The sequence below is a fragment of the Apodemus sylvaticus genome, chromosome 18 (genome assembly GCF_947179515.1).
Source record: "Apodemus sylvaticus chromosome 18, mApoSyl1.1, whole genome shotgun sequence".
NCBI lineage: Eukaryota > Metazoa > Chordata > Mammalia > Rodentia > Muridae > Apodemus > Apodemus sylvaticus.
Window position 1 is genome coordinate 65872281 of NC_067489.1, and position 23801 is coordinate 65896081.

The following is a 23801-nucleotide window of genomic DNA, read 5'->3' on the forward strand; positions in this document are numbered from 1 at the left end:
TTGCTCCTGTGAATATATTGTCACCCTTTCTAAGAAGGACTGAAGCACCCACACTTTGGTTTTCCTTCTTCTTGAGCTTCATGTGGTCTTTGAATTTTATCTTGGGTACTGTATTAGTGAGGGTTCTCTAGAGTCACAGAACATATGGGTAGTCTCTATATAGTTAGGGAATTAGTTGATGGCTTACAACTTGTAGTCCAATTCCCCAACAATGGTCAGCAGCAGCTGTGGATAGAAGTCAAAGGATCTAGCAGTTGCTCAGTCCCCCGAGGCAAGCAGGCAAGAAAGAGTGAGAGTGTCTTCTTCCAATGTTCTTATATAGATCTCCAGCAGAAGGTGTGGCCCAGATTAAAGGTTGTAGGTCTCCAGCAGAGGGTGTGGCCCAGATTAAAGGTGTGTGCCACCACACCTTTAATCCCAGATGACCTTGAACTCAGAGATCTCCTTGTCTTAATCTTCTGGAATTCATAGCCACTATGCTTCAAGATCTCCATGCCAAGATCCAGGTCAGAAAATTGTATCTCTGAGCCTCCAGATTAGGATCATAGGTGAGCCTTCCAATTCTTGATTGCAGTTCATTCAAGATATAGTCAGGTTGACAACCAGGAATAGCCACTACAGGTATTATGAGCTTTTGGGCTAATATCCACTTATCAGTGAGTGCATACCATATGTGTTCTTCTGTGATTGAGTCACCTCACTCAAGATGATATTTTCTAGTTCCATCTATTTGCCTAAGAATTTCATAAAGTCATTGTTTTTAATAGCTGAGTAGTACTCCATTGTGTAAAAGTACCACATTTTCTGTATCCATTCATCCATTGAGGACATCTGGGTTCTTTCCAGCTTCTGGCTATTATAAATAAGGCTGCCATGAACATAATGGAGCATGTGTCCTTGTTATATGTTGGAGAATCTTTTGGGTATATGCCCAGGAGTGGTATAGCTGAGTCCTCAGGTAATATGTCCAATTTTCTGAGGAACAGCAAGACTGATTCCCAGAGTGGTTGTACCAGCTTACAATCTCACCAACAGTGGAGGAGTGTTCCTCTTTCTGCACATTCTCGACAGCATCTGCTGTCACTTGAGTTTTTGATCTTAGCCACTCTGACTGGTGTAAGGTGGAATCTCAGAGCTATTTTGATTTGCATTTCCTTGATGATTAAGGATGTTGAACATTTCTTTAGGTGTTTCTCAGCCATCCAGTATTCCTCAGTTGAGAATTCTTTGTTTAGTTCTGTACCCCATTTTAATAGGGTTACTTAATTCTCTGAAGTCTAACTTCTTGAGTTCTTTTTATATATTGGGTATTAGCCCTCCATTGGAAGTAGTATTGATAAAGATTTTTTTCCAGTCTTTTGGTTGTCATTTTGTCCTATTGACAGTGTCCTTTGAATTACAGAAGCTTTGCAATTTTATGAGGTCCCATTTATTAATTCTTGATCTTAGAGCATAAACTATTGGTGTTCTGTTCAGGAAATTTCCCCCTGTGATCATGTGTGTTGTGGACTTATGGAATAACATTTCTTTAAAGAGACAGAGAAGTTAGACCCTACAAGTGTAAGAGGAGGTGTGATCTCTTCAATGTGGACCACAGCCTGGTTCTGCTCTGTTCCTGTCCAGCCTCTGATATGACATTGACAGTATCTGTGTATCTCCTACACAGGGCTAGATTTTCCTCAGCCAGAACCCTCTTCTCCCTGTCTTGCCTGCCTGGATGTTCACAGTCTGCCTGAAGCAGTTGAATCTGTCTGATTAGTTTATCAGAGAAATCAAGAAAAGCCTGACTCTTTGCTAGTAGCCATGACATGCTCTTAGCATGTACAAGCAAGAAACTGCATATCCATATCCATTGTTCTATTCAGTGAAAACACTTCATGGTGGATATTATTAAAATCTTTAGATAGAAGCTGAAAAGAACAGGGCTCCAATGGTTAAAGATGGCCAGGTTGACATGGCTGATAATTGACGGTGCTAATATGTGAGAACTCAGCACTAATACCTTGGTCTCAGTGCCTTGAGAGCCATATACTCTTGACCGTCATCACAGCAGTGTGAAAACCACACTCAAAATGCCCTGCCCCAGAGTCAGGACATTAGAGACAATGTCACCAGCCCAGAGCAGGTACTTTTCTATCATGAACATCCTTGCCATTTTCAGATGACCAGTGTGGTGACAGCATGTGGCATTTTCAGCAGAGAGCTCTTCTTGAAGTGTCACGGTACTTGAAGTTCTATCATCCTCAGAACGGGACCCCGCCAACTTCTGCTATTCCATACTGTGTTGTTATTTTACCTCTCCTTCCATTTCCACAAGGTATCCTTGGGGGAACCACTAGACCTACTGACAGGTGTTTGTGAGAATTATATGGGGAGTTAGACACAAGACAGGGGCCCTGCATTGGTACCGTTTAACAATATGGGCAATGATTATAACTTACTAGCACCATAGCAGGAGAAAGTTCTTTATTAATGTTATCTGTGATTTCCATGCTACCATTGAACCTTAGGTCTCCACAGGGCCTGAGGGACTGAGCTCTATGGAAGCAGGGTGCCTCAGTTTTGAGACCCAAGCCAGTCTTTGGTTGTGCTAGCAACTTATGAGAGTCCTCGCTACAGCAAGCAGCAGACCTGGTGCTCATATCTATCTTTTGTCAGCACAGATAATGACAAGCACAGTAGCAGTTGGTGTTGGCTTAATGGCTGGCCACACTAACACTTTTAGACTTGATTGTTTAAATCGAATGGATGCAAGGATTTGGCCATGTGCAATTTAAGATTGGAAAACAAACAAGGGCATGCAATGTTTGTGACCTATTCTGCAGAGAATAAATGGTGTTAGGATAACGAAGGCTGTGTGGGACGTGGATAAGTAATTGAGTAATAAATAATTGGTACATGGAAATGTTTAAAACACTCAGAAACTAGGAATCCCAGGAGAAGACAGTCAACTTTTAGTTACTTATATAGGCACTCACTCAAATGTGTTTCATTCCCTGTGGATTTTTAGTCTCCATTTCTTTAGAACATAGGGAGAGAAAGAGAGAGAAAGAGAGAAACAGAGATAGAGACAGAGACAGAGATGGAGAGAAAGAAACAGAGGTGGAGAGACAGAGATGAAGAGACAGAGAGAAGAATAATAAATTGTATCCATTTGAAGCTAGGGGAAAATATGAACTATACTGATTCAAATCGAATTTAGAAATACTGAGCAGTCTAGAACTCCACTTGTGAAACACATTTCTAGAAACCAGAGAATAAGAAAAATATTTACAATCTTTCAAAGCATCTGGCCGGTGGGTAATGATGCTTTCTCCAAGCTCCTCCTGATCAGTGACATGGTGGTAAGACTGGATGTGGGAATCATTTTCTGTGTTTGATTCCTGAGCTCCCAAGGACAGTTTTTTGCTGCCGTTTCCCCCAAAAGTGTTTCAGGGCAGTGTGTGGAAGTCAGAGGCCTTGAGGCCTCTCCTGACTGGGGGCTGGCAGGCAGTGTCTCCCCTGACTGAACTTCAGTCATGCCATCTGGACATTCAGGAGAACACCTAGTCTGAGGTTTGCTCATGAGCGCAGTGTAATGTCACCTCTATACACGATGTCACAAGGGTCCTGGTGTACCAACGCACATAAAATAAAAATAAATAAATTATTTAAAAAATTTAAAAACAAATAAAAGTCCATACATTTATGTTAAAATATGTAAAGATATTGAAGCTTAATGTTCATGTTTAAAATATTTAAATATATTTTACTGATTACAAAACCCCTGAGATTAAGATGCATTTCATTGCTTTATTTCTTTAAAAAATTATTTAATTTTTATTTTATGTGTCTGGGTCTTTTGCCTGCTTTGATGTCTGTGCACCATATACAATATTGGCAGAAGCTGTATGTTCTAGATTGGAGTTACAGACAATTGGAGTTACCACATGGGTCCTGGGAATTAAACCTGGGTCCTCAGTGAGAGAATCTAGTCCTCTCAGCCTGTGGAGCCATCTTTAAACCCCCTCCCCAGTCCCCTGCACTGTTTCTTCTTCTTTGTTTAAATGTAGTAAATTCCACTGTGATTTGTGCTGTATTCCTAAGGCAACAGGCAGTTCTAAAACACAAACACGCTGACTGATACAGGAATCCACTGTTCAGTCCTGTGAAGGCAGATTTTTCTTGGAAAAGAAATCAGGCAGTGGAATGACTCATGCTTTGGAAGAATGTTGCAATTTTTTTTGGTTCCTCTTTCAAAATGACTCTGTTATCCTATGATTAAGTTTATTGGATACAGTCACACTTAAATTTTGAGTTTCCCATTGCCAAAAGCTAAAAACCATAAACAGAGATTGCCTTTATAAAAGAAATGCCCAGTCATTTATACCTGATGGATGTCTGTGGTAGCCATCATATGAAAATTGAAGAAACTCGGATCATGTACAAGGAGATATCACAGTATTTATCAGTGAATATATTAGCCTAAAGCTGCTGTTGGCCATTGTATACTATTCCGACGTAATGTCTTTTAGGGGCTACAGATGTGACACAGAAGTCAAGGGTATTTGCTACTCTTGCACAGGACTCCTTTGGGCTCCTAACACTCAAACCATGGCTCACAACTACCATAACTCTAGCTCCAGAGAATCCTGAATGCATGTGGTGCCCATAAACTCATTTAGGCACACATATACACATGTAAACAAAAATAATGAAGAAATCTTTTAAAATGTCCTTTACTATTTTCATTGTTTTTCTATTTTTTTCCTGTCTTGATTTCTTTCTTTTATAGTGCATTTTAATTTCCCCTGCATCATTTTCATTATATATCTGTTATGTTTTTCTGTAGTGGTACACAGGAAAGGTTTCTTGACATCTTTTTGTCTTTTTTATTCAGTTTTTAGTTTGGGAATCTAGGAGGTCACTTCATTGGTATTGCATTTTGATTCTTAATATAAACAGTAAACATGCATCAAACTAACTCAGAATTGAGGTATACATAGGAACAATTCAAATGCATTCCTTGGGCTGGAGAGCTGTCTCAGCAGTTAAGAACTCTTTTTGCTCCTGCAGGGAACGGTGAGTTGTAAGATCCAGTTCCAGGGGATCTGATGCACACTCTGACCTCTGTGGGCACCAGGTACAAACAAGGACTACATACAGACATGCAGGCAAGAACGCTCATACACATCAAAAAGTAAATAGATCTGATGCATTTCAAATCGAGTTATGGTACCACTCTGTTGTACTAAGCTGTGTGAGAATTTAATCAAATTTTTCTTCTGCTACACTATATTGGTGAACAAATTCAAGGATTTAGCCTTAGATCATTGTGTCAAGGACTGTTTTCCAAGTTGCTTTCTCTGAAGCAAGAGACTGTGAGAATAAGATATACTTAGGCATCCCGAAACCCATGAGATGCTAAGATGCATTTTCATATAGATAGTGAACCCCCTTTGCGGCATTAGAATTGGCTTGTGTCTCGCATACACACAAAACCTGACCCTTCAGCCCACCCATTCCTATCAACAAAGGTGCTGTGTGGCACTTCTATTATTTTAATATTTTATTTTTTTTTGTTTTTTTGTTTTGTTTTGTTTTGTTTTCTTTGAGACAGGGTTTCTGTGTAGCCCTGGCTGTCTTAGAACTCACTCTGTAGACCAGGCTGGCCTCAAACTCAGAAATCCACCTGCCTCTGCCTCCCAAGTGCTGGGATTAAAGACGTGCACCACCACTGCCCAGCTACTTCTATTATTTTAAACATGAGATTCGTTTAATCTATTCTCTTCTGTGTGTTTTTGTGAATATGTGTTTGTGCGAGTGTGATAAATGAGTGTGTGTGTGTGTGTGTGTGTGTGTGTGTGTGTGTGTGGTATATGGACGTGTGCCTATCCCCATATGTTTGCCTGCATGTGTGCTCAGAGTCCAGAGCAGCCCTTGTGCTCTTCTCTATCATTCTCTGCCTTATTCCTTTTGAGGGAAGTCCTTGCTGAACCTAAAGTTCCTCTTTTAAGCTAGCACGTCCCAGAAACCCTCGTGTCTCCCCACTCCTCAGTGCTCAGTTGCAGGCATACTTGGAGTGCTGGAATCTGAATTCTGATCTTCATGTATTGTGCCATTTCCCTATTCCCAGCTCAATCTCTTCTCCATGGACGAACTCTTCTATTTACTCCTTTCTTGGGGGAAAGGGTAATCAAACTCAGGGACTTGTGCATTCTAGGCAAATGTTTCTCCACTGAATTACCTCCTTAGTTCAACATTTCCACCATGACCAGGCAGATCAATATAGAATTATCTATCATTTTACATGTTGAAAACCAGTAAAAATCTCCCATTGAGAGGTTTCTGCCCCTACATCTTTAACTCTGTTTCTTCTACACTATCCAACCACACCACTGCTGTCCTGAAGCACATGTCCTTATTGTAGTGCTGAGCTCTGGACTTTACCCACAAATCATAGCAAGAAGAGCAGGGGACAGAACAGAAAGATGTTTGGAATTTATGTCCATATTGAGACAACAATAACAGCCCTACACACAAATGGCTGTGAACCTCTTCAATAACCCGCTAAACTCAGTCACATGGATTGCTAACGCTATTTCTCTCATACAGAGCCACAGGCTCTCACTTACAGTCTGAGCACACTTGCATAGGGGAGAAGGGAGAAGCAAGGCACCAGAGACAGAGGTCTCAACCAAAAGGACTTACAATGTTATAATCATGTTTTAGCACATTTACAAGAACATCTGAACATGTAAACACATTGCTAAGTCTGTCCCCAGGGTCTTGGAAGAGTCCCATTAGTGTCAAGTGCCAGCTTTACGAGCTCCACAGTTAACCTTCTTCTTATGTGAATCCTAAACCAACATTCCACACTATGTCCCACATATCTCAGCTCCACTTTTATGCCAAAGTGTTCCATGTATGCTACCGGGAGTACCAAGTGTGGGAGTACCAGCTGTGGGAATACTTGGTGTAGGAGTACAAGGTGTGGGAGTAGCGGGTGTGAGAGTAGCAGGTGTGAGAGTACCAGGTGTGAGAGTACCAGATGTGAAAGTACCAAGTATGGGAGTACCAGGTGTGGGAGTACCAGGTGTGAGAGTACCAGAGTACCAGGTGTGAGAGTACCGGGTGTGAGAGTACCAGGTGTGAGATTACCAGGTGTGAGAGTACCAGGTGTGGGAGTACCATGTGTGAGAGTACCATGTGTGAGAGTATCAGGTGTGGGAGTACCAGGTGTGGGAGTACCAGGTGTGGGAGCACCAAGTGTGGGAGTACCAGGTGTGAGAGTACGAGGTGTGGGAGTATTGGGTGTGAAAGTACCAAGTGTGGGAATACCATGTGTGGACATGCTTGACTCCCCCTATTCAAGAATGTCTTTCAGAGTGGAGAAGGCATGTTACCACATCCTTATTGGTCTTGCTTTCTTCCAGGGTGTCTGCTGCATTATAATGAAAACTTGACCTTTCCTTTCTTATTCTGATACCCCACTCCTTAAGTGTGTGTCTTTTATATATATGGTTTGAGTGTGAAAAGTCTCTGGCAGGCTTTCACATATTGGTAACAGATCCCCAGTTGTTGGTGCTGTTGTTTTAGGGAAGCTTTGGAGTCTCTGATATTGTGGTATATATCTAGCAGAAGTGGGTTAATGCAGTGGGCCTCCCATCTAAATGATCTGCTTTCTGATCTGCCAATAATAAAATAAAATAACAACAAAAAGAATCATAATATGATTCTTTCCACATGATAATACTTCCACCAGCATAAGCTACCTCAACCACAATGCCTTTCCTGCCATGATGGATTGAATTTCCTGAAACCAGGAGTCAAAGTAAATCTCTCCTTCTTCAATTTGCTTGTTCTGGCTATTTGACCACAGAAGTGAGAAAGTAACTAACATTGCCCCATATGATTCCTCTTCCTCACTGTGATCAATGAAAAGAAACATCTTTCAGTGAGAGAAGATGAGAATTTTCCATTTTTGAAATTTCAAAGTATCAAAGAAACAGAATCAAGAACCAACTCAGACTCTCGATGTTCACATCGACAGAAGAAAGTCAACCAGGAAATGATGCTGTTGTAGAGAGGACAGCCCATTTGTCACAGCATATAGATAGCTTGGAAATGATTCCACGAAAAGTATGAAAAATTCATAGGCGATGATGCAATACAATCCCAGAAGAATTCATAATACAGTTGGGAGATACACATTCTGAAGAATTCTTAGTCCTTATCGGAAAAGGATGTTATAGCTGCCTTTCAATAATCACGGTGAGTATTTTCTAGGAAAAGAGTGAATAACTTACACTGTTGCAAAGCAATCTAAATGAAAGCAAATGAATTAAATTAAGTCAGAGATAAATAGTGCCAACTGCTGGGAAATTCCGTTAGGCTATGGAACTCTCCCAAAGGAGGTGTAAGTAGCAGCATTATTCAGAACTGAGAAAACAATATTATCACAGTGTCATGAGTAACTGCTCTCTGTTCCAGGGACCAAAGAGAAGATCGGTCACATGTTGACTATTTGTCTTCTCTAAGTGATATGTTTATGTGATAAATACTTTACTACTTGCCCACTATTAAATTAGGAGGATGTACTTTTTCATTAATATAATAAACACAAACACCATCGCCCAAATAACTTAATTAAAGTTCCTTAATGAAAATATAGTCATCTATAAGAGCTGAGATTTTCATTGAAAACCAGTTAATTTTGATGCTATACAATGAAGAATTTAAAGTTGTAAAGAAAGGGATGAGGTCAGGGGGTGACAAAGTGAATCTAGTCAACCTACTCTTGCATATTATTACTTGTGTTACTTCTGCTAGGAGCTCCAAGTTGAAAAGGATTTTGAGGAAAATAATATCCTGCTCTATTAGTGATGTCTGACCTGATACGAGATAGCATCTTACCTGCTCATCACAGCCTCTCCAGAATCCCAGATGACCCAGCCATGTGGACACTGCTCTGATGTCATGAAGCTGGTGTCCTCTGCCTTGTGCTTAAAAGGACACAAGGAGCAGTGGAGACTTGGAACCCAAAGTGACGTAGCATTAGGCTCTGGGAAGCAAGATGTACTATTAAGCCATATCTTTTAGTTTCAAGGAATGTTCATGAGGTCATTTTTTATAACTATGTCATTTGAACCTTGAGGAAACTGAGGCTAGAGAAGCCATTTCACTTGATGAGAGACTAAGGACAATTTTCAGGCAGAGTTGGAACTAGAACTTTGCCCCACCTATCTCCCAGATGAGCCTGAAGTTCTATGAGGATTAAAGACTCCTTTCTTGCTGCCAGTCACCTGCATTGGTCCCAGGCCATGGTAGCCATGGGAGATTGGTAACAAAACTGTGTTGATCCCTGCCTGGCCATCGCTGACCTTATGGCCATCGGCACTGGTAGGTTGTTTGTTTCTGTCTCCATCGGGTGTTGTGAAGTCAGTTCCTCAGTGCTCAGTGCTTCAAAGCTTCGACTGGAATACAGTGTCCTTCATCACATAAGGCACAGAACTGGAGACTCTTCACTTTTGTCTAGAGAATCATAAACCAGCCCAAACATTCACCTCTGACTAACCAACAGCAACAGCCTATGCAGGAGAAGACATGGAGTCATAGTCTCCTATGTTGACGTTGACCTCATTCCAACTAAAGCAATCCTGGGAACTGGAGAATTCCCTCCAGCCTTGCTGTGGTTATCAGGGTTAGCTTTTCAGTTTGTATTACTTATGTGTTTATGTACCTCTCCACAACAACTCAAGATTTGCAACCACAGAAAGACAAGCATCTTCATCTCCTCCAAAGGCTCAACAAGACATAGAGAGAAGAATCTCCTACCATCAGAAAGCTGAGCTCCTCACTCCTTCCCAGGGCAGGTCCATGTTCAGTCTCTTACTTACTGAGTTTACTGGTGTGTTTTACTAAGTTACCAGATTTGGCCCTGAGTGAAGGCCAGTAGAAAATTAAGAGTAGGCTGTTGGGAGAACTCTTCCTATGAAGACAGAAGCAGTGCTTACTATGGGAGCTGGACAATTGTTTTCTTTTTACATGAATGACTTTGGCTTGACCACAAGGTCAGTATTGCTGTAACAATAACTGGAATTGTGTGGAATGAGTGAAATTCAATGTGGTAAGCCAGAGTACTTAATCCTTAGAGCCTCATGTGAGCAGCTGGTAGTCATCCTTACATCTATTGGAAATTCATTTGTACTCTCTGATGTGAAGCAAAATATTAATTACTGCATCCATATCTAATATCCAGGGTAGCATATTTATCATAGTGTCTAGCATGCAAGTGCTTCATACGGTTAGCTATCAATACAATTATTACAATTTTATTGCATAAGTCGCATCATTGTGCTTTGTGTAGTATAAAGGTTTCTAATCTGAATATAAGCAGATAATTCATATGCCATGATGGAAACTTTATAGCCATTAAATGGCTTTCTGACATGCTCTCATTTGAACCTAGGAACAATAGTACAAAATCAACCTTCTGCTTAAAAATCTCTCCATCAGCTCTAAAGTCTTCCCACTCTGAACTGTCATACGCTTAACTCACGTCTACTTCCTTCTCTCCGTGATACCCACAACACTGAGCCAATCTTCACCAGCACTTCTGCGAGTCCCAGGATGTATCGTCAAGAGCCTGCTGGCTGCATGTGGGCAGGAGGCACCCTAGATCAGAGTGGGTGGAGACAGGGTTCTCCAGGGAGTGTGGAGATCAACAGGATAAACTTGGTAATTGGAGGCAGAGCATCTGATGATGCTCCAGGCCAGTGACAGACCTTGCTTCAGAGGAGATAGACAGCTTTCCTGAGGACGACACCTCAGGCTGTCCTCTGACTTCTCCACATACCCACACAAGAACATATATACACACACACAAAAACACACACGTAAGGACACAAACACAAGAACACACACACAAGAATAAACATACAAGAATAAAAACACAAGAGCATACACAAAGAACACATGAACACACACACAAGCTCTCTCTTTCTCTCTTACACACACACACACACACACACACACACACACACACACACAGTTCTATTGATCAGGGTGTTGCATATCTTTGGGAAGCCATCATTTAAACTACCACATATACCAATTAAAGTCAAGTCTACATGTCCTAGTCACATTTTTGAAAGTATAGGATTTCTGTCTTACTTTTTCAAAGGTACCATTAACTGCTTACCATTGACATAATTATGCTTTATGTGTCTCTGGTACAAATTAAAAGTCAGTCCTATCTGGCTTCCCTGGCCTCTGCTCAGAGAAGTGTGGTCACATGATCACAGATTGTTTCTCTTTTTCCTGTTAGTCTAACTCACTAAGATAGTACATTCACAGACCCAAGATGCATTTAAAGACACAAGGAGGCATAAAGCTAGCATGCAAAGCTACAGTCTACATATTTTGTCATGTTGTGGTAAGGACCAAGCATCTTATCTTCTGCTTGTGGCATTTCTAATAATGAGGACATTGAAAAGAATCCGTTCTTCCCCACCCTCCATATTTCCACTGTAGTCGGCATCATTGATTTAAAAAACATTGCATGTTTCTAACAATTTAGCACTTCTCAGTTAACCTCCTCCCTTCTCTGGAGTCGTACTACCAGGCTGTTTTCCAGGTTTGCTTCCTTCAAAGTCTAAAGGGAAAAGGAAGGGATTTTTAGGTCTGTTTTACTGAAGGAATCACCACACCAGTGAACATAGCCGAGCTTCTGGATAAGTAGGTGTATTGAAATTAACCAACATGCAGTTCAAGTGGCAGTATAATGTTATTCATCTGACACAGAAAACAGGCTCAATATTTCACATGCCTCTCATTTTTCTTTCTATTGGGAAACACGACTTGATATTACCACCACTCTGTCTCATCCTGCCACACTGAAGTCAGGAAGAGAAAGGCCAGCAGGACAGGTATCCTTCAATCCAGGTCAGCAAGATCCCAGGAGCTGGGCCCACAGGTCCCATTACCTGGGTCCTCCTCACCTGACATGACTTCTCTCTAAGGTCTCCTGTAAAATCATTTCTGCATTCTACCAGGTCCTCTGTTACCATCCATAACTCCAGGCTCTGTGGGATCTTTGCCAAAGAGTCCTACTCTGTAACCCCATTGTTAAATCAGAGCATCTCTCTCTAAAGTGTGAGAGATGCCATTACCATAGAACAGGAATCTGAACAGCCCCAGGAGTACACCATGGAGAGACTCTGGAGATGTGTCTCACCACACAATGTTCTCTCTGGGTCATTTCCAGGACAGGAAAGAACTGCATGACTGCTCAACCTCCAAATAATTGTGTCAGACTTACTGTTAGACATGATGTCAACCCAGAGCTAGGCTGGATACGTGTCAAGACCAGCTGAATTCTTTACAGGATAGTTACAAAGCTCCAAATAAGCAGGTTTAAGAAAATAAGGTTATTTACTGTGCGTTTCCTCCATCAAGCTTGTAATGGTACCTATTCACTAACAGCTTCTTAGGGATTTTGATATATTCTGTTTTCAGTTTTCCTTCCCAGTCTTTAGTTTGCTCACTTGCAAAGAAGTTTTTTTTGTTGTTGTTGTTTATTTTGTTTTGTTTTTATGTGCTTTATTTTCAAACTTCAAAAATGTTATCAAATAATAATTTTTCTTATAAGAAAAAATCTACCCTTTAGTCAAGCACAAGACATTCTGTATAATAAATATATTTGTGAAAAGTCATTGGCTCGAGATCAAGTGCAAAAATACATTGTCAGTTTTTACAACATTAAATTGGTAGGAGAATAGGACCATTAATAATTTAGTGTCTACTAAAGCTATGAGGTACAATACTATATCCTCTATTATCATGTAGAGTCCGCACTCATATCCAAAAATGGAAATATGTTCAAAGTCACATTCTCTTACTGACTTTTGCATGCAGTGTTAGTGGACCATTTATCGTTTAGAAAGAACAGTAGGAAAAGTTATATTATTTGAGTATTCAAAATTGAGTAAACACTTTCCCCTTTTAAAAAAATGGAAAAGGAAAAGAGAAAGCAGGAAAGGAAGTTTCTTGTGTGTTCCATAATGAATCAACCTGACAAAAAGAGCAACTTTTGGGGGAACGGGCTTATTTTAGCCTACAATTCCAGGTCATCGTTACGAGAATGTCAAGGCAGCAACTTCAAACAGCTGGTCCCATCTCATCCACAGTTAGGACCAGAGAGAAATGGATACATGTGTACCCACATGTTGTGTGCTCAGTTTGACTTGTTCATACATACAGTTCAAAATTATCTGCCCAGGGAATGACTGCGCACAAAGAGCTAGGTCTTCCCACAAAAATTAATTAAAATACCCTACAAACATGTCCACAGGTCAATCCAAAGTAGACGATAACTCATTGAGATTCTCCAGGTGAGTGTAGATTGGGTCAACTTGACAATTAAAACTAACTATCAGAGAGAGAGAGACAGAGACAGAGACAGAGACAGAGAGACAGAGACAGACAGAGACAGAGAGACAGAGAGAGACAGAGACAGAGAGACACAGAGAAAGAGAGACACACACAGAGAGAGAAACCTAAATAAGAACAGATCTACTCTAGTCAAGTAGTCAAGTTATGAAGACAGCAAGGTTCCTTACATTGAGTTTGCAGGTCATTTTATATAGAAAACAAAAGAGAAAGGGATGCTTAAAAAAACACAAAAACAAAGAAAGAAGCCCCTTCCTCCTTCCCAGTGGCGATTTCTGTTTTTGTGTCCAGTTCCCACTTAATATCCAAGAGACAGAACCTGGACGAGGTGGCAAAGAAAGAAGATGACAGACCACCAGAACCACACAGAACGTGGTCCATTTCTTTCTCCAAGTTTTCCTTTCCTGGCTTGTTGGCTGGGCCAGTTTGCTCAGCTAAAGCCTGAGCTCAGTACCTGTGACCCCACAACCTTCATGCTACGTGACACCACAGGTTTAGAAGGAAAACAAACCTGTAGGCACTTCTGCTGCTGCCCATGCTTCATAGTCACAGTCCCAGTGTTCTTTATCAGCTCTGCAGAGCCAGAGATTCAGTTTCTGAAGTTCCCTGTGTGATAGATATGTGGCTCTTCTTCCTTCTGCTTTATAGCCAAGGCTCTGTGGGAAAGGCTGCCCCAGCCACGTCCACGGATCCAAACACAATGCCTCTGTAGAAGTCTTTGTCTTTGGTGTGTATCTCATGGGTATGTGATTGTATGTGTGCATATTTGTGTGTGGTGCCAATGCGGGTATGGGTGTGGTTGTTTGAGGACACCCTTGGGTGTTGACCCTAGCATTCTCCCTTATTTGAGACACGGTCTCTTGCTTGTTGCTAGGTGCCTCAAGTTGCTTGGCCTGTGAGTTCTTAGGATTCTCCACCTTCCTCCTCCCAACTTGGAGTAGAAACAGAGATTAGAGTCATAATACTCTGTCCAGCCTTAGAAGGTTCTAGGGATCCAAATTCACTTACACACACTTGTATGCCATGTGCTTTACCCACTGAACCATCTCCTCAGCCCCTGTTATTTATTTTTTAGGGTGTGAACTTGTATTTGAGACATTCCTTGATCTCTTGTCTCTGTATTCTTCAGAAAGAGATAAGACATCATATGGAAAAAAGAAAAGACAGACACAGACACTTTAAGGATGCTTCAAATACACAACAGTTAAGGGGAGGAAAGCAAAGCTAAATCATGATCTATTATTATTATTATTATTATTATTATATTGAATAGCAATTTGGGGAATTCTGGTCAATTTTGAATTCTAGAAGTCAATTTTTCAAAGATGCTGCCTGACTTGTGCTTTTAGACAAAACAGGACACAGAGCATCGGTCCTCTGAACTGGGTGGATAACAGCTAATTAAATGCAGATTGTTAAGCAGATCATTCAAATAGACTTTAGAATGGGCTTGCTGGCTCAACAGGCTTCTATATAGCAAATGTACCTTGAAGAACCGCTTAACTCACTCTAAATCTTAGTCCATTAGGAAAAGCAATAGTGGAGATTACCTCCCACCTTGACTGGTTTGGACATGATATTTTATACCTTTGAAGCGTAAGAGATACTACGTTTCTTAAAAATACCATCTTTCTCAGTATGTGCTTCTTATCAAAATTGTAAATTCTCAGAGTAATCTTTCTGTTTCTCTTGCACAATGTAGAGTAAAAATAGAAGGTGATTTGAGACACCGTGTGTGATCACAGTGTAGAGCTGAAATTAGAACAGCAGTTCTCAAAGCTCTGTCTACACTAGCAGCAGCAGCACCTGGGAGCTTTTTAAAATGCAAATCACCAGGCCTCCCTAGATCAGGCTGTATCAGAAACTCTGGAAGGAAGGAAGGCCAGCAATATGTATTTTAGTACTCTTTCCAGGCAATTCTGACAAAAGGCAAAGTTCCAGGAACATACTTGTTATTTACTACTGATTACAGTAAGAGCAGGATAAATTGAAACCGCTGTGGGATTATCATACATACATGCATTATAATATATGTATAATATAATATAATGTATGTATGTATTTGGTTCCCTCGAGTCTATTATTCAGCTACATGGAACATGTTTGGAGTGCTGTAGCCATCAGCCCTGAAAAAGTAAATCTTTAATTCAGTCCATTACTGTTTGCCTTTCAACTCCTGAAGAAACACCAGATTCTGAGAAAAAAGACAGCACACCTACACTGTTGACATTGTAGAGTATCCCTAAGGAGGCACATGCCATAGTTTCAGGTCCTGGATTGACCTGATCAGCTGTAGCAATGTAGATTTCACAATAACCAGCGAGTACTTGAAAAACAGAAGAGAAACAAAACCCAACACTAAGGAGTAAATGACACATGTATGGATATATTTATGGATATATTTAGATGGGCGAAGGAAAGAATAAACAGTATACAGTATCTCACACACAATCAACCATTTTCAACCAAGGCACTTTTGTTTTCATAAAGCTCAGGCTAGTGCTAACCTTTGCAATGATCTAGAAACACAGCAGTGCAGACTAAGACAGCGTCCAGGAAGAACCTGTTAATAACCCAACACATGTGATGAAACAGCCGCTTGTAGGGCTTACCAGATACATTCCCATTTTTCTGCAAGTTCAATCTACTAAAAGGAAAAGCAAGACCTGTTTGGGGCTGATGTAACAGTGTGCTGACTTCCTCTAAAAAAATGCAGTGTGCTGGGCTGTTAATGAGTACCCAGAGTAAACTTTACCAAGGAATATATTCAGCAAAACAAACAAACAAACAAATAAATAAAATTTAAAAAGCTAAACCCCTTGGCTGGGGTTTTAGATTTCTTTCCTTCTAGACCCTAGATGTTGTGATGGCCTTTGGGGTTTCTAGAACCTTCTTGATTCCTCCCCAGGCTCTTGCTTCGTCTTATATCTTATTTTATAACTTTCTCTTCTTCCTGTTCAGTATTTACATGAGTATCTTTTCTCATTTAGAAAAAAGCAGAAAGTTCGTTTTAAAGAGGTTGTTAACAGTTTCTAGGAAAAAAATCCCATGATCAGCAAGGAAAGGGATAGGAAAAGAAGAGGAAGACAGACTGTGCTGACTTGAGAGGTTGCTAAGTGACTGTAGTCCAGATGGAAATGGGAGAAATGAACTGGCTAACCCTGGAGGCATCTTTGAGGGGAAAAGCCTCAGAGATTGCAGAAGTTTTCACAGGGTGGGATCCTGGGCTTTCGTCAAAGATATTGAAAGTAGAGTTTATAGGTTACCTTCTAATGAGTATAAAATGTATGCCTCAAAATGTTTTCCTAGTGGCTTAATTGGAACAGAAGGTGCCACCCCACTTGTAGGGGCTGCTGGGCTACTGAGGTTCACAGACACCACATAGCTCAGTGCAGCCCAATGCTCAGTATACGGTCATTGAAAGGACCAAGAAACAGGAATTATTCAGGGTTTGCACCTTCTAAGGGGTGCTCCTGTGTTCTGATCCATTTTAAAAGAATATCACAGAATGAAAAAGGACTTTATCGTGAAAAGTCACTTTCTTCTTTTGCTAAGATAACATGTTTATATGATCATAGGGAGGTTGGAAGGAGTGGAGTGAGGCACAGATTATAACATTAACAAAACAAATGCCAGAAAAGGTAGAAAATCAGAAGGATCAAAAAAAGTTAGGAAAAATGAGGCTTTATGGGAAAAAATGTTCCAAAGATAAGGAGGAACAAAGAATCAATAAGTATTGGCAGAAAAGAGGGAAACTGAGGCAAAAAGAAAACATGTAGCTTCTATACTAGTTGTCTTTGAGACAATGTCTAGCAAGGGGCAACTTCAGGAAAGGAAGGTTGATTTGGTTTAAAGTCTGAGCAGATGCAGACTGCCTAATGGGGAAGGTATGGGACAGGTGGTGACCAGTGTGTGAGGTCCCTGATCATATTAATGCCAAAGTCAGGAAGCCAGCAGTGCCTAGGAAGCAATTCAAACCTTAAGGCCCATCTGTGGTGACCCTCTTCTTCCATTGAGACTCCTAAAGGTTTCAGATTCTGGAAAAAGTCCCACCAGCTCTACAGAAGAGTTCATACAGGAGCCAAAGGGAGCATTGCACATGGACATCACAGCTGCTTCCCTCTGAGTACCGAGGAAGGCACGCTGCCAGGAACTAGTGGCGAAGAGGACAGAAGACAACTGGCTTTCTACAGGGAGCACAGGGATTTAAGCTTAGAAAAGAAGTGTGAACCTCCATTGATTTAAACAACTCCCTCTATTCACTGTATCTCTGACCAAATGGCACTTGGAAATAAAAAGACAAGAGATGTTTATGCGGGAGTTATATTTATCAGTATCAATTAGGTCTGAAAGAGAAACCACAGTGGATCAGAACCTTAGCTCTGAACATAAAATATGGTCGTATCAATTGCCCACAGAAAGTTAATGATTACCTTCAGGGTGAGACTTCACCAGAGCTGTTGAGAAACTCTGTCATAACCCCACTTAAAGTACCCCTGACCTGCAGACTTCCATGAAGACTGCTGGTCCTGGCCTCTGGAGGCTCTGGTTTCAAGACAAGAAGGAAGCCATCTCAAGCTCAATGAAGCACTCAAAGAAACCGAGAAGTCTCTGGAGGACATAAGGTAATATATAGGCTGCTTTCTGACTACTTCTGACATGTCACAGTCCAGCAAACAGTCTGCTCTAAGAAACTAGAATTTCATTAAAATGAGGAAGTAGTTTACATGTCCTGACATGACCTGACAAGGTTAACAATCCCTTACACTGCACTCAGACTTTTAAAATGTCGGTTGCCAGAAAAGTTTCAATCCACAAACAGGTAAAATATTGACTATGTTTGCAATGGCAAAGCTGCCACTAGGTAATGTGTTAAAGCTTGGATACAGATCTAGTTCCAGTTCAGCGTATCATTCATTTCTAAATATACATGATAGGTATTCATTAGCTCTTGCACAACCAAGGTAATGTGCTGCATAAGACATGGTAGAACTTAACTGCCCGGGTGTTTTTTTTTGTTTGTTTGTTTGTTTGTTTTACTACTTTATGAACTAGAATTTGTATTTATTGTTTTAATGCCTCTAAGATACTTCTTAGGATTATATATTATCCAAGACATATACAAGTACAGGACATTTGTCTTGGCCAGAAAGTTTATTGCTTTGGCTATCAAGTCTTTGACTACCCACTTAATCTAATTATTAACAATCTGTTGATTAACTTAATACATTCTATTTGTGCTTTATTCTGGGTACATTATAGTCTATTTTGATAGACTGAGACATGAAGCCAGAGTTATATAGCTAACACTTATCTAATTGGTGAGAGAGGTTTATAGACCAAGATAGTATAAATAATTGTGATTTTAATGTGTTCCACCAAAGTTCAAGTGTTCTCATATTTACCTACCAGAGTAGTGCTGTTGGGATGTGGGCCTGTGAGAGGTGCATGTGGGTCTAGGGATTATGTTAGGGTCTTTACTGTACAGGTCAGCTTTCACTACATTTCACCTCATGGCTTTCCAGCATGTCCTGACACCAGAGGAGCTGTAAGAAGGCCCCCACCAGATGCCAACAGCATGTTGCTGGCAGAGCGAAACAAATACATGAACATTATTCAGTAATTTCCAAATCAAAAGCATTTGGTTACAGCAACAGAAAGAGAGCCAGGTGTGGTGGCTTGCTTGTCTATGCAAATACCAGCACTCATAAAGCTTTGACATGGGTGTGTGTGTGTGTGTGTGTGTGTGTGTGTGTGTGTGTGTACAGGGATGGGGTAGCTGTGATTTCTACAGCTACATATTGAGACCATGTTTCAAAAAACAAACACAAATCAACAAAAGAAAAATGAAAGGCAGACCGGAAAAGACTAAGACAAAAGCAAATACATTTTAGGTAGAAGATTAGAAATAGTGTCTCAGACCTTCATTAGGATTTTTAAGCCTTGCTTTTAGTGGGGATGCCAGATAAGTCACTGGATAGAAATTCTAAGATTCAAAATTAAACTCATTCCATTTTTTAAAAAAAAAGTTTTCTCATATTCTTAAATTTCCATTTATTTTCAATAACGATATTATCTTACTTCTACTAAATACATCTGCAAAGGATTTACATGAACTACTTAAAAATCCATTGTTAATATTAAACAGTATTTCCATTTAGTCTTTTTTCTATGAAGCCCCCTTAATAAGCCAATCAAATTTATCTAAAAACCGGGGCTAAAGGAATTTCATGTGATCTTAGTTTCTATTATTTGATACGTAAGTGTCGTAAGAGGTCACTGAATAATAGGCTGTTCTTGAATGTAGCCTGTGATCTTAGCTTTGGGAAGATAGAGACAGAAAAATCCTGGAACTTGCTGGCCAGGGCCATCTTGCCAAATCAGTGAGTTTCAGGTTCAGTGAGCGACCCTATCTCAATACACAAGGTAGAGGGTGATTAAAGAAAATACCTGTTTTCAACTTCAGCCCTCAACACACATAAATCATATGCCGGTAGTAGTATGCAAGTTCACACACATGCAACATTGGACTCATTATTTAGATGATTCTTTTCTTATAAAGTGTTGTTGTATCTCTTTATCATATCTAATGATCATTTCTTCTTACTCTTTAGTAGTTTCTTGCTTTTAACTGACTATTGGGATATGGCTGGTTTTGTTTCAGTGTTCCTCTGGTACTAAAAAGAAAAAAAAAAGAATAGATTCCAGATACTATCAAATTCCAAAGCCCACCAAGGCATGGTATGTTTTACAAAGCTGAGCTTCCCCACCTCCCTCATCCTGCTCTTGGAAAGGAGGGGAGATGCTTCGTCCATCATAAGGCAAATGTGAGAGGAGCTATAGCAGGCCCACCAAAGCACTCAGTAGAGGCTGGACACAGTAGTCTGCATCATAGAGCAATTAAAGAAGAAAAGGGTGGTATGGGAACTACATCACCTTCTATCAATGGCTGGGTACACGTTTTTCCTTGGGTCAGTGAGTGGCTCATGAATAAGAGTGGGAAGGATCATTTTCAGTACTTTTACAAATGTTTTCTTGAGCCTGATTCTCGGGTCCCTATTTCATTTGGGGGGAAAAATGTGGACTAGGCCTTAGTCAAAAATGTGGAGAGGAAAGATGTTGAAGATGACTGTGAAGAAAACCAGCATCCGTTTGAACGGAATCCAGCTGGGGTACCCAACGGAATATTTCTGAAATCATATTAAAGACTTCTCATTCTTCAGAAGAATCAGCTGTCAGAATCCACTGTGCTCAGAGAAAGCTATGACAGACTGTAACTAGCATGTCTAGAAAGAATGAGGACATTCTAAGGAGACAAGCCCTGGAAGAGTTAGCCAATAAACTCTCCTTCCCAATCACTCCTCCCTGAAAAAGGTATTTAACCTCAGGCCTGCCCCGAGAAGTGGGGTAAGGTTTTACTCATAGACTCTCGGACATGACAATAAATGCCTTAAAACCACGGACTGTTTCTGGAGAAGACTTCCACCTAAAGAGCCTCCATCTAATCTCGTGTAGGCTTCCCTTTGCTCCCAGCCACAGGCACCACCAAGCCCAAGCCCAAGCCAGTCTGCTGACAAGCCAAGGGCTCATTCCTATGGGACAGCTGGAGCTCCCCTTTCCCCCTCAACCCCAGGTTAGATCTAGTCCGCAGGCCCCTACTCTGAGCGCTCCCCCACCCGTGGAGCTATGTCCTGTGGCTTAGGGTAAGTGCCAGCATAGAGTAAGTGCAGTCAAAACTCCTATGTCCTGCCTCCCTGACCAGCTTGAGCCCTGTGGCAGAGTAGATGCTGGACCACCATCCCTACAATGTAAGGCCTTGAGAGATGGAAGGATGGATGGATGGATGGATGGATGGATGGATAGGGTATGAGGGGTGGGAGTGGGCTTATACCTGTTTCTGAATCCTGTTGCCTCCTTTCCCGATGCACCTACACTTCTTTAACCTTCTTGCTCTGTATTTCACTATTAATTTGGATCTTTCAATTAGCTTATCAGCAATGTGTGGCCACCCCTAGCTTATTATAGCTGCTAAGGACACAGACTCCGACTCTGGTTAACATTAAAAACTTGGGGCTGGACATCTTGAAGCTTTGGTGTGCTTCCCTTCTCCTTCGGTGTGGTGCGGAGTCATTTGGCAAACACTGCCAGGTTTTAGGGCATCATCTCAGGGCAATTGTAGCAGGAATTCAAGCAGTTAGTCATATCACATCCATTGTCAAAATCAAAGAGAAGATTAATACATTCTTGTTACTCTCAGGTCGTTTTCTCCTCTCTTAGAGTTTGGGATCCCCTGCCTAGGGGTTAGTTCTGCCCACATGGGCTGGGTCTTCTTATATCAATTAACAGAACAATTTCCTATAGACATGCACACAGACCAACCTGTTCTAGATAATTCCTCATTAAGAATCTTACTAAGTGATTCCAGAGAGTGTCAAGTTGACACTTAAAACTACCAGTGCAACAATGCGTGGGCACCTAGGATCAAGGTAATGGACCCAGAAATTAGAATATATATCACATATATGTATATGTATCACATGTATCATGAATCACATCTCATGTATCATATATCATATATTATATATATTAAAAGCTAGAGAGCACAAGAGATAAATTCTGTATTTCCTAACCATGTCTCTATTTACCTATGCTGCTGTGTTACCTTCCAGTCATCATAACCATGGCTTGTTCATCTAGAGTGCAGACAGTCTGTCAGCAGAATCAGTTCAGTTCATCACAGGGCCTTCCTGTCCACCCATTTTGGGTTCTCTTGGTGCCTTCTTCACTTCTGCAATCCAATGTCCTTTTGCTTTTATCTTCGGTTATCCATCACATACCACTCACTTTTCTTTCATGTAATGCATTGCTCGTAGATTCTGATTCTCCACTTGTGCCTTCATTTTGCCATCTCAGAGTGACCCCCACAAGCATCCATCTTCGCAGCCAAGATGCTCAATCACTCAAACCGACCCAACTGCGGCCTTTTTTCCTTTCCCTATCTCCACACAGACACCTTCTATAAAGCACCATGAACATTCATAGACATGTGGGCACTGGTCTGAAGGAAACCATCCCTGGCTTCAAAGGCAGCTTTACTGTAAAAGTTTTTCCCTTCCACATATGCAAGCCCTTTTGCAGAATTTTTAAACTAGACATTCACAAAATTTCATGGAATCCTCGTGTTTTCTGGGGCCTATTCAAGGATGGGCCCTCTGGAATCCAAAAGCTTTCCCACACTCCTAGTGTTGCTCTGGCTTTCTTGGGATCCCATCCTGAGGATTTCAGTTCCTTCTTTTGGGGCACAAATGGTGCCCTCAAGAAGCTGAGGGGGTTCCTTCCCTTCCCCCATCTCAGGGAAATTAAAATGTCTAGATGGAGAGAGGCAAACATAATATTCCTTGATGGTGCAAGAACACTTCTTAAGAAACTCGAACTATCCCAACCACAGAAGTACACCACTCAGTCCCTAACTCTAGGGCCTGCATGTGCTCTTGGTTTTCCTGTTTTCTATCCTGTCCTCCATCCCCTCTGTGGTTAAGGTAGACAATTATAGAATTGTCCATTCTATACAGTGGAATTCCCTAGCATTGCTATTCATTTGCATGAATCATATATTTATTCCCCTTAGGAACAAACATGGCGTGATACAAGGTTTCACTATTTCAAGTTATTTTTCCTGATTATTTATAACTTACATTATTTTATGTGGTGACTCATCAGTGACACTTCTTGCTGTTGGCAACTGATTTACATGGAGACTGGATACTTGATATGTCTAGCTAACAAGTTTCTTTTTGGTATCTAATAAACTTCAGCAGTTTCACATTTAGATATTTCTCCATTGACAGGCTGAGGACAAAGGACATATAAACAGATATGCAGCTGTTTTTTGTTTGCAATTCTGCTTTTTACCTTTAAATTCCCAGCTTAAAGTATATATGATATCTTGGGCTAATATTTCTGTCATTTATAATTTTCTTTATAATGGACTTATCAACAACTCCATACTTTTACATGATTTTATCTCTTTAACATTGACACTATTAACAAATGATGCAAACAAGCAAACATTTCAATTCTTTCTAATTTATTAGTGTATCTAAATGTCTTGACAAAAAAGATAGACTTAAGATTTCTAATAAAAAATATACATCAAGGCAGAAGAGATATTTCAATCAGTGACGTGCTTATTTTAAAAGATTGTGGCCCTCAGGAAGATCACCAGTCAACTAATCTGGACCCTTGGGGGCTCTCAGAGACTGAACCACCAACCAGAGCATACATGAGCTGGACGGAGGCCCCAACACATATGTAGCAGTTGTGCAGCTCGGTCTTCGTATGGGTCCCCCAACAACTGCAGCAGGGGCTGT

General features: G+C 40.8%; 1 protein-coding gene across 6 annotated transcripts in view; it reads right to left on the minus strand.

Moving 5' to 3' along the window:
* The window catches only part of Psd3 (pleckstrin and Sec7 domain containing 3), a 528621-nt gene that overhangs the window by 497905 nt on the left and 6915 nt on the right, over positions 1–23801 (minus strand). The gene's annotated exons all lie outside the window — the stretch shown is intronic.